At 39.6% G+C, this 20,491-nt stretch overlaps 1 protein-coding gene across 4 annotated transcripts in view; it reads left to right on the forward strand.

Annotated features, from left to right (window-relative positions):
* The first annotated feature begins 209 nt into the window (after positions 1 to 209).
* The window catches only part of MFSD6 (major facilitator superfamily domain containing 6), a 68,612-nt gene continuing 48,330 nt past the window's right edge, over positions 210 to 20,491 (forward strand). Inside the window, exon 1 of one of the 4 annotated variants that reach the window (XM_064484987.1) lies at positions 210 to 633. The gene's annotated coding sequence lies outside the window, so the exon portion shown is untranslated. Of the gene's footprint in view, positions 634 to 1,067; positions 1,238 to 13,283; positions 13,384 to 20,491 lie in introns of those variants that run through there. The other 3 variants (XM_064484984.1, XM_064484986.1, XM_064484985.1) reach the window with 3 other exon arrangements.

Consider the following 20,491-nt stretch of genomic DNA (forward strand, 5'->3'; position numbering starts at 1 on the left):
GTTATTGTTATTATTAGTTATTATTATTATTAATTATTATTTTCCCAAACAGCCGGCCATCTGCTCTCCACCCCCTCCTCCCAGAGTTGGGCCTGCAGCGTTTGCCTCGGGGAGGGGGATGGGTCTGAGCCTGTAGCCGGGGTTGTGGGGACCCGGGGATAGACCCTCGCGTGTGCTCTCCTCTTCGCGGCGCGCTTCCCCCGCAGGGCTGGGGCCGCAGGTCCCAGGGGGCCGCCAGCGCTGGCGGGAGGCCGGGAGGAGCGGCCGCCGACGCATCCGCCGCCGCCGCAGGAGGCGGAGCGCTGCACCTGGCGGCGGGTCCTCGACGCTCAGCCCTGAAACGGGTCCAGCCGGTAGCGAGCGGCGGCGGCGCCAGCCGGGGACGGAGGAGAGAAGGTCGCGCCGGCCGGTGCGCTCCGCTCTCCATTCCCGGTCTCCCTACCAGCTCTGCATCCCTCCGCGCGCCCCGCCCCGCCCGCCGCAGCCCCCGAGGCGCGAGCCGCCCGCCCGAGATGGTGCGCGCCGCCCCGACAGCCGCCGCCCCGGCGCCCAGAGCCTCCGCCCCGCTCTCGGGGGAGATGGCTCCCCGTGCCTCGCTCAGCTGAGCGCCGCCGCCGCCGCCGCCCGCAGCAGGTGAGTCCGGGCCGGGCGCGCGGGGAGGGAGCGCGCTCGGCGGGGGCAGCCCGGTAGCCCCACCCTGGCCTTCCCTGCGGGGGCCGGGCCCGGCCCGGCCCGAGGACGCGGAGCACCCCCGCCGGCGTGCACACCTGCTGTTGCGTCGGGGAGGGGGCTTCAGAGGAGAGGCCCGGAGCCAGACGTGTGTGGGTGTCTCCGCTCCGAGCCCCGCTCGCCCGCCGCTCTCTCCCTCCCCTGCCGCTCCCTCCTCCCCTGGGCTCCCGTGTCGGTTGTCATCTTTTGGGGCGCTGGGGGAAGACTACAGCCGGCACCCCCCACCCCCCACCCCGCGCCCGGCGCCGGCAGCACTTCCGCAAACGTAACTGGAGTCGGGAAAACAAAGGCGCTGCCCAAGGGAGCCCTCCCCGGCCCCGGCAGCAGCCGGGGGTGCGGGGTGAGGGTTGGGCCCCAGTGTCCAGGCCCTTCTCGGCCCGCCCGACTCGCGCCCTTGCCATAAACATCTCGGGAGAAAGAGGGAGGCGAGAATCACCAGACAGCCCGAGTACAAGGACGTAGCCACTTGTGTGGCAAGAGGAGGAAATGACAGCGTTTGCTTCCCCAGGTGAATAAATACAGGGGGGAAAAAAAAGAAAAAAAACCCCAAAACCTCTTTCCCTTGCCTGCTACCATCCTAGGATAGATTCCCCACCTCCATGCTTTTTTACTTCAGCTTGGCCTAATATGTCCCTATAGCCATTTTGAAATAGCTGTAGAGGTTTAGTCCTTTTGGGTCCTATTTGTTCCCCTACACAGCCTCCTGTAAATGTAAGTAGGATGGTGAAAAATTCCAAATGCAGCTTTCCCCTTCATTTATCCCATTCCCACGTGGACAGACAGGTGGATTAATTACCCTTAAGGCCGGCACACGGTGCATTTCTCTCCCACACGCATTCACAACCACAGACATTTCCTTTCATCCAGAAATATTTAACGCTTTACAGAGCTACTGGAACAGATAAAACCTTGCCTATCAGTAGTAGGAAAGAACCCTAAAGAGCTGAGGTTTTGATCCCAACTGATGTCTAAATATGTGTATGGCCTTGGGCATGTCACGTCTTCCTGAGCCTCAGTTTTCTCAGGCGTAAAAGGAGATTGTTGGATAGTATAGTGGCCAAGCTTCCCCCTAATTAGGATTTTGTGGAAATCTAACCCCTTCAGTATAAATGAATGTAAAGTGTGGGTGGATGTGTAGTTGACCAACAACATGTGATAAAAGCAGATGTGTATTTGGTAGGTCCCTGGTGTCTGCAGACCATTCCTTCCCCAAGACAGGGTCACAAGTCTGCTAAAGGTGTATGCGTCATTGATGGCCTTGTTAAGTAAAAGGAGAGGATAGGAAGCCACCTCATTGGGAAGGTCGGCTTTTGATACTTTAAGCTGCTGGTCGTCAGCGGACATGGAAGATGTTTTCAGTTCTTCCGTGGTAGTCAGATGGCTTGAGTTTATCAGAAGTAAGGAAAACTTAGGATTGCTGTTAGGCTGGGACAGTGCTACTGAGCGGAGTGCAAGACACTCTGGAGAAGTAGGAGGAGAGAGGATTATATTTCAATAATGCACTAAAGCTACTGAGTATTTACTGTAATTTATTTCTAAGGCATTTTCTGTTTCTGTACAAATAAGGTAAATACAAAAACATGAAGGCAAACCAAAACACAAAAATAAATGAAACAGCAAGTTTTGCAGGTATTTGGTGATATGAGCTATCAAATCACCAAGCTTACCATGTATAGTTCTGGATTATTAACAGTAATAAGGCATTTTTTGCACTCAGTATGTCCAAGATATCATCTTCAAGAATTTCTAAATCCCTGTAAGACAAGTCTTTTCCCATCTTGTGGATGATGAAAAGGAAGCTCAAAGGGTTAAGGAACTAAAAAAAACCACATAATCAGTAAGAGGTGAAGTTAGATTTGACCACGTGTCTCTGGCTTCAAAGCCCAGGAAATTTCCACACAGTGTCCCTCCCTATTCAGGACCCATTAAACCTCACCCCCTATCTAGGTGCCTTCCTTTTCTTTTTGCCTTTGAAAATTGATTTCATTTCAATATAGGTATATTAAATATGTTAATATTTATCTGTGTAAGATAATCTATATATTTGTAGTGCATATATATCAATGCATGTATGTTTACCTGTACTCACCATTTTTAGGTTAAGGCAAGGATATTTAGTATATAGGGTGACAGATTTTTTTGTTTGACTTCTTTTGATAGTAAATCTTTTTAGCAATATCATTGTAGGGAAAGAGAAGTGCAGTAGGTGTAAATGTATCTGTTAGCTACTTTGGCACATTGTCTTGGGAAAAATCAAGATGTGGTAGGTGAAAAAAGGAAATTGCAGGGGAGATTTATGTATTTAAACCTGCATGCAGGCACATGTATACCTTGTTGTCTTCAAACTGTTGACAGTAGCTTCCTGAAGGAAGTGGGTTCCGGTGGTGAAGAGAAGAAGGTGCTTTTACTTTTTACCTTATAAAGTTGTTTCTGGGCTTAAAATTTTATTTTGCAATAAGCATTTGTCCTTTTATTATATAACCTAAAAAGGGAAACAGAAAGAGTAGCATTGACTCAGTAAAAACCCAAAATAAGAAAAAAGTTGAGTGTGCCTAAACTCTGTAATATTGGAGAAGTGTAGATCAAAGAGAAAAGTGTGGTGTTCTGAGAATTGCAGGTGTGGGAGCAAATGGTGAGGAGTCTTGGATGACTGCTTTTTGCCTTTTCTAACAGTATAGCATATTCTATGGCACCCCCAATTTTCCTCAATAAGAACGCTTTGGTGCACACCCCCAATTTATCTGCTCATAGGGTGATAAGAATTTCTTCCTGTTCTTGCTCGTGGTAGTCATCTTTGGAAGCATTATTGTTGTTTATGTAGAAGGTAAGAGTAGGAGAAATATTTACCTGCTGTGTCGTTTCATGAAATTTATGGCATTCTGGATGACTTTAGGTGTAATTATTTTTAGTTACATAATTTCAGGAGCAACAGGTTATTATCAAGTAATCTAGTCTGATGCATATATATATATATATATATATATATATATATATACATACACACACACATATACACACAGACCCACAATTCTGCTCAGTTTTATGTAATACTAATAAAAATCATTGCTTAGAATCCTTAAAAATTAATACATTTTCCTGCTCAGGCTTAGAAATCCAGAGTCAAATATATTCAGACTTTTCAGGATCAAGAAAACACATTCTTTTGTTTTGTACACAAAGGAAATCTGAGTAAGGTTGGTTCATTATAGACGGAATAGGCAATCCTGGGAAAAAGGCAATTGTAAAATTATTTTGCAGAAGAAATAGTCTGACAATTTTAGGCGTTATCCAACATTTCATTTAAGGTTCTGATTATGTTTTAGGCTGTGGGGAAATATCAGTCTTTTGATTTAGGAAACCTCATTGCTCAGTAGGTTCTCTTGAAACCTGGAAATCAAGTGCAAGATCCTACCCTAGTACAAAACCAGTTTGGGTAAAACCTTTTCCTCAAAGCAAAACAAATATGTCATTTCCCAGGGCATAGCATTTTGGATTCCTGAGAAATGCAGACGTATACAGGTTATGTGAATTCAGCATTATGTGTGGGGCATTGAAAACACCTTAACGTCTCCATCAGGGACATTCCATTTGGATGTAATTCCTCTATGGCTAATTACCCAACATTAGCTGTCTATGGCCACTTACTATACTTTACTGGCATTTTGGAGTGTAAGAAGGCCTGTGCTAGCCTGATTTTTTTGTCCTAGATGACATGTTATCCAGTACTTAGCCCTGTTGTTGGATTTCAGTAACATTTGCTTTGTAGCTGTTTTTCCTTCTCCCTATTTATAAGATGCTTATTTACTGCTTTGTAAAATGGCATTGTTTAAGTTGGTTGGTGGGGCAGCTTTTGGAAACAACCAGAGTCATTTGCTAAGCCAATGACTTATTGGTGCTGAGTCCAAATAGAAAACTAAACCAAAACAAAACAAATTTAAAAAATGTGAAATGCCTAAACTTTGAGTCTATATGTTAATATGTGTCTGCTATAGATATTACAACTCTGGTTGCTAGTTTGTGGCTCTAAATAGCACGCAAGCACACGTACCCCTACCTCAGCGCCAACAAAAACTACCCCAGCTGTTGTGTATTTAAAGTAGCCTTCATCTGCCCTTGTCCAGTGTCAGGTTAATGTGGCTGAGCCTTAGATGTGCTGCTGATTATGTGGAAGAGATGTTAAGGTTTGGAAATGGGAATGACCATCCTGTGTTACCTTACAGCCTGGTGGTCCTGCTGTGTTTTGGGAATGGGAGAGAAGGAAGGATAGTTGGGAAGATATCTAGGCTCTTAGGAAAACCCTATTCCAGATGTTTTATAAAAGGGGATTGAGTAAAGGATGGCTGAGACATCTTTTTTGACATTTGTTCTGGCATGTGTTTGAGTTGGGGAGACAAATGCAGGGAACATTGTGCAAGTAGAAAACAAGAAAGTCCGGCTTTGAGGAATTGTTTTGATCTGAGACCAAGAATGGAACTTGGGGAAGAGAGGGAGATGGGACACCATGAGTCAGCAGTGGCCGAGGGAATTCTGGTGTGGCTTTGTGGGAGAATAAAAGAACTAGAAAGAGGAACTCATGTCTCAACAAGCCTGATTTGTGGGTTAACTGGGCCAAGGGAAAGTGAGTCAGTAGCCTGGGCTGGTAGTTAACTCCCTGTGTGGTTACGTAGAGAGACCTCGGTGTCACCCCCTTGCCACACTGGGCCACCCTGGGGGCTAAGAAGCAGAGCCCAGGACTCCCAGAGGAAGTCTGAGCCCCAGAACAGCAGAGGAGGGGGTCCCTATGATCCTTGTGGTGAATTTGTCTCTTATAACTTCTCTGGGCGTTTTAAGGTAGAACACACCTGGGCCCAAGGTGAACAAGTCCTCTGTCAACAGAGCCAAGCCTGAAGCCCCCACACTAACCACATAAAGCAGAACCATAGAAAGTGACATGCACGCTGTCTGTGACTTCATAGAAATGCACTGATCCCATTCAGCAGAGCTGAACTTCTGAAGCTATTGTGGAGTGCCTTCTTACTTCTATTTCAAAATAATTTCCGTGGAACTGTGTTTAACTAATGAACAGATGGAACCCAGACTCACCTTTTAGAGGAAGTTTGAAAAAAAAAGACTTTCCAAGGGGTAAAAATGACACACATTTAAATTTTATTTCCTATTAATGAGGTTCCCTGTATTTTGAAGGTGTAATATCTTTTAAGAGTGTGTCACAGTTCTTGTAACTGGCCCTTTCAGTTGTTCTACTGGGAAGCAGTGGGAAACACAGAGAGGCAGACTTCAGTTTCACAACTCCCAGTGGCCTTTCAGGAACTACAGGATCAAGGGTGTCCCAGTTGTCATTCACATACCTTGTATTTGCAATAGTGCCTTTTAAATACATATTTTTAAAGTGAGAGGTGCTCATTGAAGAAAAAGCCAATCAAGTATAAGAAAAAAAATTAATGTAACTCCTAACTGTACTTTTCAGAGATAACTCCTAGTAATATTTTGGTATTATTTTTGAGTCTTTTTCTAAAATATACTTTGTATGAAGTCAATAACTATATATATAAAGTCTTATCATATGTAGAGATTTTGGTCCTGCTTTTTTTCACTTAATGCAGTGCACAGATCATGCACATTTCCCCATATTCTGTTAATTCTATTTAAGTTGCATTGAGTTTTATTAATTCAGTTCAGTTTTTCCATCCTGTGGATATAAGGTTCTATTTTTCTCATAGGTATATACCATAATTTGTTTGGCTGTTTCTATTACTGATTGCTTACTTTGTTTCAGTTTTGATTATTACGAAAACTGCTAAAATAAACATCCTTACATCTAAATCCTTGCCTTCTAGAAAGGCTGTATTTGTACTCTCAGTTAACGAGAATGCCTGTTGATCTTCACTTTTACTAGCACTGAATATTTTCATTTTTGAAAGTATCTCATTTCAAAAGTATTACATTTTCATGTATATTGAAGTACCTTGCTCCTTTAATGGGCTAGGTAATAAATCTTTTTCTAAAAGAAACTGATAGTACTTGGTCAAACTCAGTCTATTCGGGTCCTAACAGCAAAAGAAACAAAAACAATTTTAGATTACATACGCTGGAATGTGCTTAGGATATAAATTATTTTAGACACTAGTGTATTTAGAGAATGTAAGTAAAAATCATTAGTAGCTATGTGTCTATAGAAAAATGTATTTTCAATTTTGAGGTCTGTATTTTGATTTATATTATAAGCATAAAAAATGTGTCTGGGAAAGAAGCACTATAAATTTCTGTTGAAAGTGTCTTATGGACAGGTTGTACAGTCTTTAATCCTCTTAACTTCCTCAGTGTCTGATAGTGCCCACATAGCCAAGTAGTAATACCAGTCTTTTAAGAATAAGCATTCATTAAGCATCCATTATAAATATAGCATTATTTTACACACATAATACATGTACTCTAACCTAATGTATTACTAATACCTGGAGTTGTATTTTTATTTCTGATTATAATTCTTATTTTTTCACAGTCTGCTTTTCTTGTGTTCCTAGTATTTTTGCATTTTGAACCCATAGTCCTATACTAATTGTATTTGCCCAAGTCAGTCCTTTTCTGAAACCATTTGAGAAAAAAAAATTGAATGTGTGTCTGTGTGTATAAAAAAAAGCATTCACATAACTAGGTTTAAAAATAAACCCAAAACATTTTAATTTAATTGTAATTTGTCTTTTTTAACTAATATACATTCTGTATAAATTGTTTCTAAAGTATAGCAAGCAATAATTAAGAGAGGAAAATCTATAAAACCTTAAGTAAATAACTCAGCTTTTGGTATCAACCTTTTAAAAATCTTTAGGTTTATGCTTTGAAAAGATAAGAAGAGCGAAGCTAAGATTTTTCCATTTTAGCTTCTTGGCAAAGTTTGCATTTATAATCATTAAATTAGTAAATATTTTGATAGTAGAGACAGTTTTCAAATGTTGTGTTGACTTGCTGTGGCTCCCACCCTCACTGTGGCCTGTGCTTGTGCTGACTAGGTTCCATCCTTCCCTCTTTTAACCAGGTACCTATTCTGTTACTTAGAAGGTGTTTGAAGATGCAATATTGATATATTTCTCAGGCTCCCACATGAAAATAAGTGTGCTTGTAGGGCCCCCTATCTGAGAAATTGCATAATGTTTGGAAGATAATTGGAATTGTGTTAACAAACAGTATTAGAGAAATAAATGTATGCATCAATATACATTTTAAAACAAGTACAACACATATGTATGACATTTATTTAGTGCTTTCAGAAACCTTCTGGCAGTAACTCCGTGGCTTCCACAGGTTGAAACTGTTGCTCTGGAGGAAGCAAGTGGCCAGTGATGCCACGCCCACTGCTGTGGCTCACGGTGAAGGGGAGTGGGTAGGGAAGCTCTGGATGGGCTTGTCTTTCGAGATGCACCGCTGGCATTCCAGATTTGAAAAAGTAAAAAGAATTTTCCCTAACTCAAAAGTTAACCACTCAGTAACACTTAAGCTCTTTTAGCATTCTTGGTTCAGTAATCTGGGTTCCACCACTATTTGTATTATTTCAATGGGGAAGTGGTTTCTAAGCTTCAGCAGTTGAAGCTCAATGAATATTTGAAACCCAACCTGTTCATGAGCTTGGTTCCTCTAAACAAACGATTGCATTGCTGTGTCTGGCTACTGAACGGGGTGTAGGGAGAGATGACCATGTGCTGGTTCTACTTTTACAAAGCTGCTGTGACGCCCTCCTTAAATCCTTACGTTGTTTTCCTTCTTGACAAATAAATAGAGTATTAGTAGCAGTGTATTCAATTACTTTCACTTCCTATTTTGAATACCTTTTGGATTTTTTTGGTTGGAGAAACTCACAAGGTAAAAGTATCTTTTAAAAAATATTTTTTCCACAGAGAAAAAAATGTGACAATAAAAAATATTTTTTCATGCTGTAATATGAACTGTTACTTGTTCCCTGCGCTGGGCTTCTTTTAAGACAGGAAGTTTATTGGAGAGGTAGCAGGAAATGAGGTTCTGGGGCCTGCTTCAAATTTATACTGGAGGCTCTTGGCACAATATTTAATCAGAAGCCTAAAATGAATAAATAGGAATCTGCTTCCATGATGGTTGATAAGATCTAAGGACCTAAATGGAAAAAAAAATTGACATTTAAATGTCTTCCACAAAGTGAAAGCAAAAATCTGTTTGGCTTTTATTACTAAAACCACACTTAGGGTTAAAGGCTATTCCACTCCCTCCCCCTGAGATGAAAATAATTTGTTCTTTGTACCCTCTTAGCAGGTGAAGGGAAACATGTTAGGGTTTTGATTCCTTTTTTCACATTTATTATGTTACAGATATAATTAAAATATTCCTAAGGGAGCTGTGTTTTAAATGAATAGTTATTTCTTGCCTGGGGATACTAATTTATCATTCTAGCCCATAGCCCAACAGTGTGTTCTCTAGTGAGCCAGTGCACTGGTCCCCACCCCCCTAGTTAGGCTGTGGACAGGGAAATGGATATGGACATAAATTTATGAACATTGATAAAATGCTAGCCGGGTTCAAGGGTTTAGGGGTGGTGCCAGAGAATACGGTGAGAACACTCTGGAAGAATGCTTTTGCAATAATTGCAAAATAAGGCCCAGTATTTTAATGAAATATTATACCCTGGAATAAGATCACAGTCACTGCCACCACCACCACCACCATCAAATATGCATATGTTGCTTTTGAGTTAGAAAAATGCTTTTTCATATATTATTTCATTTAAGCCCTCGAGCCCCTCTGAGAATTAGTTGACTCCAATTTGTGTTTTTAATCTCCATTTTACAATGAGGTAAGGGAGGCTCAAAGAAGCACTGCTTTGTCAAAGCCAGGAGAGCAACTGGAGCTTCTCTGCACTTCCTAAAATTAATGTCTGTCACATTAAACTTTAGTGAAATCTTATATATATGTTTTGCCATCAGGTATTTGTCAAAAAAACAAAAACAAAAACAAAAAAACCCTACAAAACCCAGTATCTGTTGAGACCTTACAAGAGTAAAGGGCAATATGCAAAGTACTGAATTCCTCCCTCAAGGAATTTATAATCTAGTTGGGCAGATAGGTGTAATTTTATTGCTCTTTTTATAGATACTTCCTAAGTCAGACAGCAGCTCAGGTGTGAGGGCAACCTCCAGAAGTAGAGGTAGGAGTCAGGAAAATACTGCGAGTTTATTCTATTTCCAGATATTATATAAGATTGCATTAGTACAGTTCAAAAAGTACTGTCTAAAATGATTCTATCTCAGGATATTAGTACTTGGAATTAGTATAAAGCCCAGTACACAAAAATAAAAGGTCAAACATTGGGAAATCCTTGGTAGGAGTTGTAGTGGCAGAACCCTGCCAATCTGTGTCCCACACTGAAGCTACAGTGATCTTTGTAAAATACAAATATGGCCATTCTACTCCCCTGTTTGAGTCTCTTCGGTGGCTCCCTGTTACAGTCAAAATAAATAATATGCACAAGTTCTTACACATCAGGCACTGTGCTGAGAGTTCAATATGCATTATCCCTTTTCATCCTCACAGCTACAATGGAAAAGTATTATTAGGTTCCTCATTTTGTAGATAAGGAAGAGTAAGACTTAGAGAAGCTGACAGTGACAGAGCTAGGGGTCCAACCTCTGCCGGTCTCTCTACTGGAGAACCCCTTGGTAGCGTGCAGAAGGCCCTTTTTGATCAACCCCTCACCTGCTTCTCCTTTGTGGGTTTCTCTTACTCGTCCTTTAAGACCCCCCTGCAGGCCCCCCCAGAGACTCCTGTGTCACCCAGTGCTTGCACCTGTTTTGACATTTGGCATAGTAGGTTGGGGTTGTGAGGAGAGCCCTCCTCTCTCTCACCACTGGATGTGGTAGCAGGGACGGCATCTTCTTCACCGTTTGAATTATTGATCACCAAACATGCATGCCATCTAATGGTTGGTGCTAAATTTATATTTGTTGGATTAAAAAGAAGAATGTCTTTATCTTTGCTCTAGGTCTCTAATCCAGTTACTCCTTGGCTTGATATTTGAGGCCGTCTGTCACCTATTGCTGTAGGCTAGCCTCACTTGCCCCTCAGCCCCAGTATTAACCGTGTAAGGATCTCCTGCTGTCTTTTCTTTCCCCCATCCTGGAGTAGTTTTCCCATTGTCTTTGAAGCAAACTCTACACATCTTTCAAGGTTCAGGTTGAACTCGCATCTGGAGTTTGAACTCTACTCTGAACTCCGGAAGCACCCTGTCGTTAGTGACATTTTTTGTTAGTTATGCAGGGCCCTGTGGCTTCTCTTTTGTTATTCTTCTGACTTGTCATTTAAAATCCTCCCTGTGTTTTGGGCTCACCTTGTCAACTATAAAGTCTTGGAGGCCAAAACCAAGTGTTTGGCATCCTTGTCTAGTAGCTGCACAGTGGGTCAGGAGGCAGTACCTGCCAAGAGCACAGGCTGTCTGGGTTTGAGTCCTGGCTCTGCTACGAATTCCCTCTGTGACCTTGGAATAATTATTTACCTCCTCTGTGCCTGTTTCCTCATCTGTAAAGTGGGGAAAGTAATCATACTTACCCCAGAGAACTGTTGTGTGGATTAAATGAGTTAATACATTTTAAGCCCATAGTAAGTGCTATTTAAGGGTTATTTTGTTTTAGTTCATAATAACAGAATAATAAAACCTCCTGAGCTCTTATTAAAATACGAACATGTTGTCCAAGGTTGGCAATCACAGACTATGCATTAAACGCTGTGTGGATCAGTTTGTCACCTAGCAGATAAGTTTTGCTGTGAGCCTGGCAAAGGTCCACCAAGAATGACAAGGATAGCAGGTTCTGGGTTCTGGGAAGAGTGTCAGTCCAAGAGGAATACTGTTGGTGGCAGCTGTGGGAGCTTGTGGGCAGCCTGTGTGCCTTCAGGGCTCACGCTGGATACTGGAGAGTAAGTCAGGGCTGACAGGACTCGGTCCAGTTTTATTCCTTCACAATTTGGTGTAGCCATAAAGGAAGCACGTCAAAGTGCTCCAGAAGGCAGAGGAGGATTCCCAGGTGGCCATCCACCTTTGCACACCTTAATGCCCTTGTGGCATGTGTAACTGTTATAAACCAACCTTCTGTTTCTTTTTCCTGACATTGGCTAAACGTGTAGCAGGTGCTAAAGCAGTCCTTATTTTAAAAAGGTCTGTTGGAATTGACATTGGGTGCTCTGTTTGTGAGGAAAACTCTATTCTGGAAAATGCTGGGGGTTGAACTGAATGTTTGAAGCGTAGTGGGTGAATACCAGGGTGCTAAGGCTTCTTGAGAGAGGTTTCTGTTTGTGCTGGGAATAAATTACAGCAGTAGCTAGAGTCCTGCTCCAGGAGTCACATTATTCAGGGGCATGGAGAATGGTCAACAGCAGTTAACAGGGTAGAGCCAGCTCTGAGGTTCAAGAAGTGGATTTCCCTGTTCTGCAGCTTCAGGTCCTGGTCTCTAGGCAACATCAAGTTATGATAGCAATGGTGCCAGGAGGAATGTCCCTTCTGTGTAATCCAGGGATTGTTTCCTTTCCGTCACTGATAGTTATGTCACTGCTACATTATAGCATGCGTTATCATAGTGCTGGCAAATTGGACCTTTGGCAATTATTATTCCAAATAATATGTTCAGGTTTAAGATCTTTTTCTTCAAACATTGAATCTGTTTCCATACTTACATATTTGTAGATAACTCAGTATACTTTTCAGCAGTTTTAATTTCAATATTTAATGAGGAAAGCTATCAATTTTAACAAGAATGATTTCATCGCCTCTTATCAATAATTCAGAAATACCTGCTATTTGAATGACTCAGCGTAGATACTGGTAGAATGTCTTTCCAGGTTTTAAAAGGCTGTGTTACATATATTTTGCAGTAGTGATGTTGATTACTGTCATTAGAGAGTGCCAGGTGAGAAAACCTTTCTGCTTTTCTAAAAAACAAAAACCCCCTTATCCAATTAGGGTTAACTGCAAACCTACAATAGAGATTTCCTGGAGAAGTTTATGAATTTATTTCTGTGTATAATTTGAAATCTGTTCTCTTTTTTTTTTTAAAGTTTCTTTTAAGAAATCTTTTAAGATTCAGGAATTTAAAACAAAATAGCTTAATGGGTTCATGTTAGTTCACTATTTAATAAACATAATCTCTAGATTTGTAAGTATATTAAGCACATCAACCAGCATATAAATATTCTTACTGCTCTTCATACTTATTCTACCAATCCTTATGGTAAATTAAATGTAGTCTAAGTCTGCCCAAGCAGGCCTTGCTTTAAGACAGATTGAAATGTTACTAAAATGCAGAGATTTTTTTCAGGTTCATTTGTTTCTTTTTTGTCCCTTGGGGGATCCTTTGATTACACAGATGACTATAGTTACAGTTTATTTTGTTTCTGTGTTCACAATGTGATTGTTTCAGTTTCTTTTCATCAGAATCTAAATATGACCTGAAAATACTGAGTCAAAACATTGATGTCTTGAGTTGAAACTTAAAGTTTTTGTGTTTGTGTTTTTAGATTTGACATTCATGCAAAATTTACTGAATGTGACATTCATATAAAAGGTACTGCACGTCATATTACAGGAATATTATCTTCACTACTTTGCATTTGTTGATACTTTGAGAACTACTTAACATCTGAACTCAGGTAACAAGAGAAACCTTGCATAACCTTATGATAATCAAAAATCATTTGAATAAGGTGGAGAGGAAAGAATGGTTTTGGAGAAAGTCACTCATCAAAGTTTAAATCAACGTCCTAATGAATGTAAGATGTTTTGCAGCTTTGAATTAGTATTTGGGCACCAGTTCTTTATCATCACTTGGACAATTCAGGAATCATGCCTTTTTAAGGCAAATTTGTGTCCTTCTCTGACCTACTTGGTATAGAATCAGCTGATTTATGGAGAATAATTAAGTAAAGGCCTCCTGATTAGAATTCATGCAGTCAGAAATCATTCTGTACAATTCTGAAAACTATTTTTAGTCTATGATGGGATGCTAGTAGCTGCTTTTAATTACTATCTTTTACCAAGACAAAGCTCATATTTCTGCATATTTACTTTTTAGTTTTTATTGTTATTCTTAAGTGAGTTATGCACATATAATTTTTTTAAATGAACCAGTTTATAAGGCTTTTTAAAAAAAAAACAACAAACCAGGTATCTATGCCATCTCTCCTCATTTCCCCTCCCAGAGGCGACTACATTCTGTTTTGAAGGGGATTGTTTTGATATTCACCTGTATACTTTAAAATAACTTGCTTGTATTCTTGGAAGGCAGCTGTGCTCACCATTATACCACTAACGCTTCCCTAAATTGCTTGTATTCTTGATTCTTGATTTGTAGAAGTAAGCACTGTCTATTGTCTCCCCACTTCGGAAGTTTCAGAGTTAGCTGTCTGTCCTGCCGCATCTCCCTGTGCCCGTTCAGCCTTCTTGTTTCCCTGCCTTCCCCCGTAGTTGTGCGGCACCTTTGGTTAGTTCAGTAGTCACTGTTTATATTAGCATGACTGTGTGATCACAGCCGAGACAGGACTAAACAATGATTGTCTTTTCCTGTGCCACCTTTTGTTTTCTCCTAGTGTTTTGTTTACTTAACTTTCTCTGTACTTTCCATTAATTCATTCCTAAACTCTTCATCAACACTCTCAATGTTTTCGTAGGAAATTCAGATGTCTTGGTAGGTTCTGTCAGTGTCATTTTGCTGACGGAGCCCCTCCTGGGGCCTTCCGACCTGCCCCCACCTGACTGGCTGCCTTTTGCGTCTGGTGCCCGGCTGTCATCCGGGATCCCCCATCACCAGCATGCGTGTTCCTGTTGTCTCTCTCCCATGTCCTCCTATTTCCTATATCCCATGTCTGACTCTCTTGATTTATTTCCTACTTTGGCAATACACGTCCTGACGTGAGAAAAGGTATACGAGAGGTACATTTTTTTATTTTGAAAAATTTCATATGTAAAATGTCTTTCTTTCACCTATAAACTTGAATGATAATTTGGCTGGGTACAGCTTACAGTGTTACTGTGGAGAAATCTAAAGCCATTGTGGTTCCTGATCCTTAGTATGTGACACATTTTATCCTCTGAAAGTTTGTAGGGCCATGTTTATTCTAGTGTTCGGAAATTTTGATGATGTGCTTTGGTTTGGATCCATTTCATTCACTGTGACAGGTACTCTGTGGTCATTTCAGTCAACTCATATCTTTCAGTTCTGAGAGATTTTCTTGAATTAAAAAAATTCCCTTCTCTAATTTTTTTCTATTTTGTCTTCTTGGAGTTCCTATTTTTTAGATACTTGACTTTCTGAGTGATCCTATATCCTATATCCTATATCCTATGTCTTGTCTTTTCTCTAGTACGTTCATGTCTTTTCTTGTTTTCTTCTTCATATTTTAAGTAAGTTCGTTTTTTGTTGAAAAATAATGTAGTTCACTGACTTTTTACAAAGTGAACCCTTCCATATAATAAAGATCCAGATCAGAAAAACAAAATTATCAGGCCCCCGGAACTCCATCTAACTACTGCCTCACCCAAGGGTAACTAACTACTATCCTGAATTTTTAAAATTGATTTTTTTATTTTGAGATAATTGTAGATCCACATACAGTTGAAGGAATAAAACAGAGATAGCCTGTTTACCCTGTATCCACTTTCCCCTAGGGGTAACATCTTGCAAAACTTTAGTCCAATAGCACAACCAGGATACTGACAATGATGCAGTCAAGATACCAAACATTTTTATCGCCAAGATCCCTCATGTTGCCCTTTTGTAGCCACCTCCACTTTCCTCCCACCTCCACTCCCTACTGAACCCCTGGCAGTCACTGTGTGTTCTCTATTTCAGTAAATTTATCATTTTGAGAATGATATTTGAATGGAATCATACAGTATGTAATCTTTTGAGACTGACTGTCTTCTCTAGAGATTCATTCAGGTTATTGTGTGTGTCAGTTATTTATTCCTTTGTATTGCTGAGTGGTATTCAATGGTTTGGAGGTGCCACAGTTGATTTAACCAGTCATTATCCGTTGAAGGACGTCTGGGTTGTTGACAGTTTTTAGCTATTACAAATAAATCTTCTATAAACATTTGTTGTACAGGCTTTTGTGTGGAAATAAGTTTTCACTTCTCTGGGATAAACGCCCAGAAGTGCAGTTGGTGGGTCATATGGTAGTCACACGTTACGATTTGTAAGAAGCTGCCAAACTGCTTTGCAGAGTGCCTGCACCATTTTACGTCCCCAGTAGTAATGTGTGAGTGATTGAGCTGCTCTTTTCCTTGTCAGAATTTGCTGTCACTCTTTATTTTAGCCATTCTTATAGGTGTGTAGTGATACATCATGTTTTTAATGTACATTTTCCCGGTGGTTAATGACAGTGAGCATCTTTTCATATGTTTATTAGCATCTGTCTAGCCTGTGTCTCCTCTTTGGTAAAATGTCTCTTCATGTCTTTTGTTCATTTTCTATATTGGATTTTTTTTTTTTTTTTTTTTTTACTGTTGAGTTTTGAAAATTCTTTACATATTCTGGATACTAGCCCTTTGTTGAATATGTGGCTTGCAAATATTTTCTCCCAGTCTGTAGCTTGTCTTTTCATTCTGTTAGTAAACTCTTTCACAGAGCAAAAGTTTGTAATTTTGATAAAGTCAAATTTATCAAGTTTTCCTTTTATGAATCATGCTTTTGGTGTTAAATCTCAGAACTCTTTGCCTAGCATTAGGACCTGAAGATTTTCTCCTAGGTTTGTTTTTTTTTTTCCTTAAATTTTTATAGTTTTACTCTATGTTTAAATCCATGATCCATTTTGAGTGGCTGTTCATATAAAGTATGAGACTTCGGTTGAGATTCATTTTTTTGTCTGAGGATGTCTGATTGCACCAGCACCATTTGTTGAACAGGTTACCTTCCCCCATTAAATTGTTTTTGCCTCTTTGCCAAATATCACTTGGGCTTATTTGTGTGGATTTATTCCTGGGCTCTCTATTCTGTTCCATTGATCTATGTGTCTAATCTTCTGCCAGTACCACACAGTCTTGATTAGAATGTAGCTAAGTAATGAATCTTTTTTTTTCTCCCACAATTGCTTTAGCTATTCTAGTTCCCTTTCCTTTTCATATAAATTTATGAATAGTCTTGCCCATATCTACAAAAAAGTCTTGCTGAGATTTTGATAGGGTTTGTGTTAAACTTGTATATAAATTCGAGGATAACTGAAGTCTTTACTGTGTTGAATGTTTCAGTCCATGAACATGGTATGACTTTCATTTATTTAGATTTTTTAATTTCTTTTATTAGCATTTTGTAGTTTTCAGCATATAGTCCTGTACATGTTTTGTTAACTTATACTGAAATATTTCTTGCCTCAAGAAGCTTTTGTAGATTTCTTGGGACTTCCTACATAGGCGGTCATGCCAACTGCAAAGAGAGACAGTTTCTTCCTTTTTGATCTATGTGCCTTTTGTTTCCTTTTCTTTCCTTATTGCACTGGCTAGAAATTCCAACACTAAGTTGCATAGAGTGGTGAGACCAGGCAGCGTTCCCTTGTTCCGTATCTTAGAGAAAAAGCATTCAGTCTTTCACCATTAAGTGTAATGTTACGTGTAGGTTTTTGGTAGGTGATCTTTATCAAATTGAGGAAGTTCCCCTTTATTGCTGTTTTTCTGCAACTTTTCATGAATGAGTGTTTAATTTTGTCACATGCTTTCTTTTCTGCATTGATTGATAGGATCATGACTCTTGTTTCTCCTTTGGCTTGTGTATATGATGGATTACATTGATTGATTTTCAAATATCACATGAGCCTTGTGTCCTTGGAATAAATCCCATGTGGTCATAGTGCACAATTCTTTTTTTATTGGCTAAATTTCTTTCCTAATATTTTGTTAAGGATTTTTGTGGGTATGTTTATAAGGGATATTGGTCTGTAGCTTTCTGGTTTTTGGACTGTCATTTTTCTAGTTACAGGATTCTGGCTTGACAATCCTTTTCTTTCAGCCTTTAAAAAAAATATTGTGCCACTTTCCTCTGATGTCCATGGTTTCTTTTAAAAGTTATGTTATTTTATCTTTTACTTGTAGATATACAATTCATCTGTAATTGATTTTTTGTGTATGATGTGAGGTAGAGTTATCTGTTTATTGATGCAATTTCTTCTTTTTTTCTAAGAAGTTGCCTCAAATTTTCTTTTCACATCATCTCTTAAGTTTTCATTTGTGCTTTTTTCTGTAACACATTTTTTATCTCTTTTTTGTTCAAACATTCCTTTTATCCCTTTTTCCTTCTCGTCCTACTCCTTTAAAAATATATATTATCCTATTTTTGTTTCATGGTTGCATTTCTTTTCCTACTTCTGAAGCGATTAATGATACATTGAAGAAATGTTTTCCTCCTCACATGGCTTCTGTTTTCTCCATGTTGATTTTTTTTCATCTTTGTTTTGGTTCTGTCTTGCCTGCAAGAGACTTTCTCAGCTGTCATGTTATTCTCGGTGACTGCTCATGTTTAGTGGCAAGGCTTGATGACTCTGATCTCCTGTGCAGAGTGATTTGGTTGGGTTGTTTAGTTGGGGAGGCTTCAATATCAGTATTGAGAAGTGACTTCTTTTGGGTTAGTCAGATTCTCCAGGGAAGAACCTTCCAGTTCTTGCCAGCCTTTGGGAACCTAGTGAGAAAGGTGGGATGGGAGCAGGGGGCAGGGGCAGGGCCATGGCTTGAACCTAGGGTGTGTTTGTTCCCTTAATGCCTCTGTTTTCAGTATGGCACCCCACTCTCAACTTTACGTGGTGCTCTATGACTCAAGAACCTCTGTTTTATCCGCTCCAGAGGGAAACAGCTCTAGTTGTTTGACTAGCTGTGTGGAGTGGTGAAGGGGACTGGGCATTCTGAGTTGGGATCTAGACTTCAATTAACTCTGCTGTTAGCAGTACCCTCTCCTCAAACACATACACTCTTACTTGCAGATAAACCTAATATGGCCAATCCTATGGTCTTTGAGGGATTCTGAGGAATAAATTGTATTAGTTCTTGGCTTTCCCCACTGTCAACCAAAGTTTCAGCTTTCTTAGATTTACTGAGTTATTTACCAGTTGTCTAACTATGTCCTGGCTTCCAGAATTTTATTTTACTGCTATTATGCCTTTTAATTAATTAATTAAATAAACTAAATGCCCTTTAATTTTCCCAGCTTGGATTATGACTTTAAAAGTGTGTATGTGTGTGTGTGTGTGTGTGTGTGTGTGTGTGTCTGTGTGTGTGTAGTGTCATTTTAGTGGGGTTTAGTGATAGAGTAAAACCAAATGCTCTCAATGTGCCATCTTTCTCCAGCAGGGTCATATAATTTTATACATTTTAAAAACAAGTATTTCTTTCAAGTTCAAAAAACAAAATTAATTTAGAAAAGAAGTCCAAAGGAGAATTACTGTTCTTCTTATGTGATAAAATAGAATTGGCGCTGTTGATATGGATAGGTGAAGGCAGTAATGACGGAAGAAAAATAAGTATAGAATATTGAGGGAAATCTTTTATCTTGGCAGCAAAGGATTGGATTTTGCTTTTCCTTCAAGTTTTTTTGAGGGGCAAAAAGGTTTTCCTTTTATTAAGAAAAATGATTTGGGAACTAGATAGAGGTGATGAGTTAGTTGCACAACACTGCGAGTGTACTAAATTCCACTGAATTGTTTAATGTGGTTAATTTTATGTTATATGAATTTTATCTCAAGTAAAACAGGGTTTTAACCTAAAAAAAAGAAATACATGAACATTTTCAAAGCTTATAGCTACGCTGACACCTGGCTTTCGTTAGCTTATTACACAGGCCTCATTAAGTTATGTCTCTTTTGTCTGCCTAGGAGCTATGTAGAGATTTTAAAATGTTTACAAGCATGATCCAGGACGATTGAGAAATTTATTCTTCATTTTGGGAAAAAGGGGGAGCACTTCCAAGGGGTGACAAGTGGAGTTATTTCTAGTAAAGAAGATGAAAGGAATTACGAAGTATGTAATGTGTATACCTCCTACATCCAAATGTATTTGTTACAACTTGACAAGTCTTGATGCAAGCAAGACCTTTTGACTCTTTAATCATTTTTTTAATAGAAGAAAGGGAAACTCTGGTAGAATGTGGCACAGTCCCTATGAATTTATGCCTTTGATATACTGCTTATCTTTCATATGAAACATCTTGTCTCATAAAAAGGTTTAATAGCACTTTATTATCCAAAATGTGGTATTTGGCAGTTTAGCATGGTGCGTTAGAGCATGTATCCTAAAGCCGTAATATTAGGGTTCAAATTCTTGCTCTGCCCACATCTGAGTTATTTAAACGCCCCTTGCCTCATTTTTCTCATCTGTAAAATGGAGAGGATAATTGGGATATTGCGATGCATATGAATTAATACACTTAACGATCTTTAAATATTGCCTGGCACACAGTACATGCTCAATAAATGCTATCTTCTATTTTTGTTTCCTGACGTTTTCTTGAACTGCAATCCATAAAAGCACTTCTGGAAAATGTATGTGATATAAGCAGAATAAAAACTACTTCCTTGCCAGGGTATCTTTGTCATGGCTATAGTGACCAAATACAGTTGCGAACATGCAGTTGACTCTCGCTTTCTCATCACATTTGTGGTTGGGGTTAAGAGCTTATTTCTGTTTCCCCCTAGAAATGGAATGGGTTTTAGCTACCTTTATTTTCTAAGAATTCTAGACTTCATAGTGCAGTGGATTTGTTAGCAAACTAAAACCAAGAAA

This window comes from Camelus dromedarius, chromosome 4, assembly GCF_036321535.1.
Source record: "Camelus dromedarius isolate mCamDro1 chromosome 4, mCamDro1.pat, whole genome shotgun sequence".
NCBI classification, from domain to species: Eukaryota; Metazoa; Chordata; class Mammalia; order Artiodactyla; family Camelidae; genus Camelus; species Camelus dromedarius.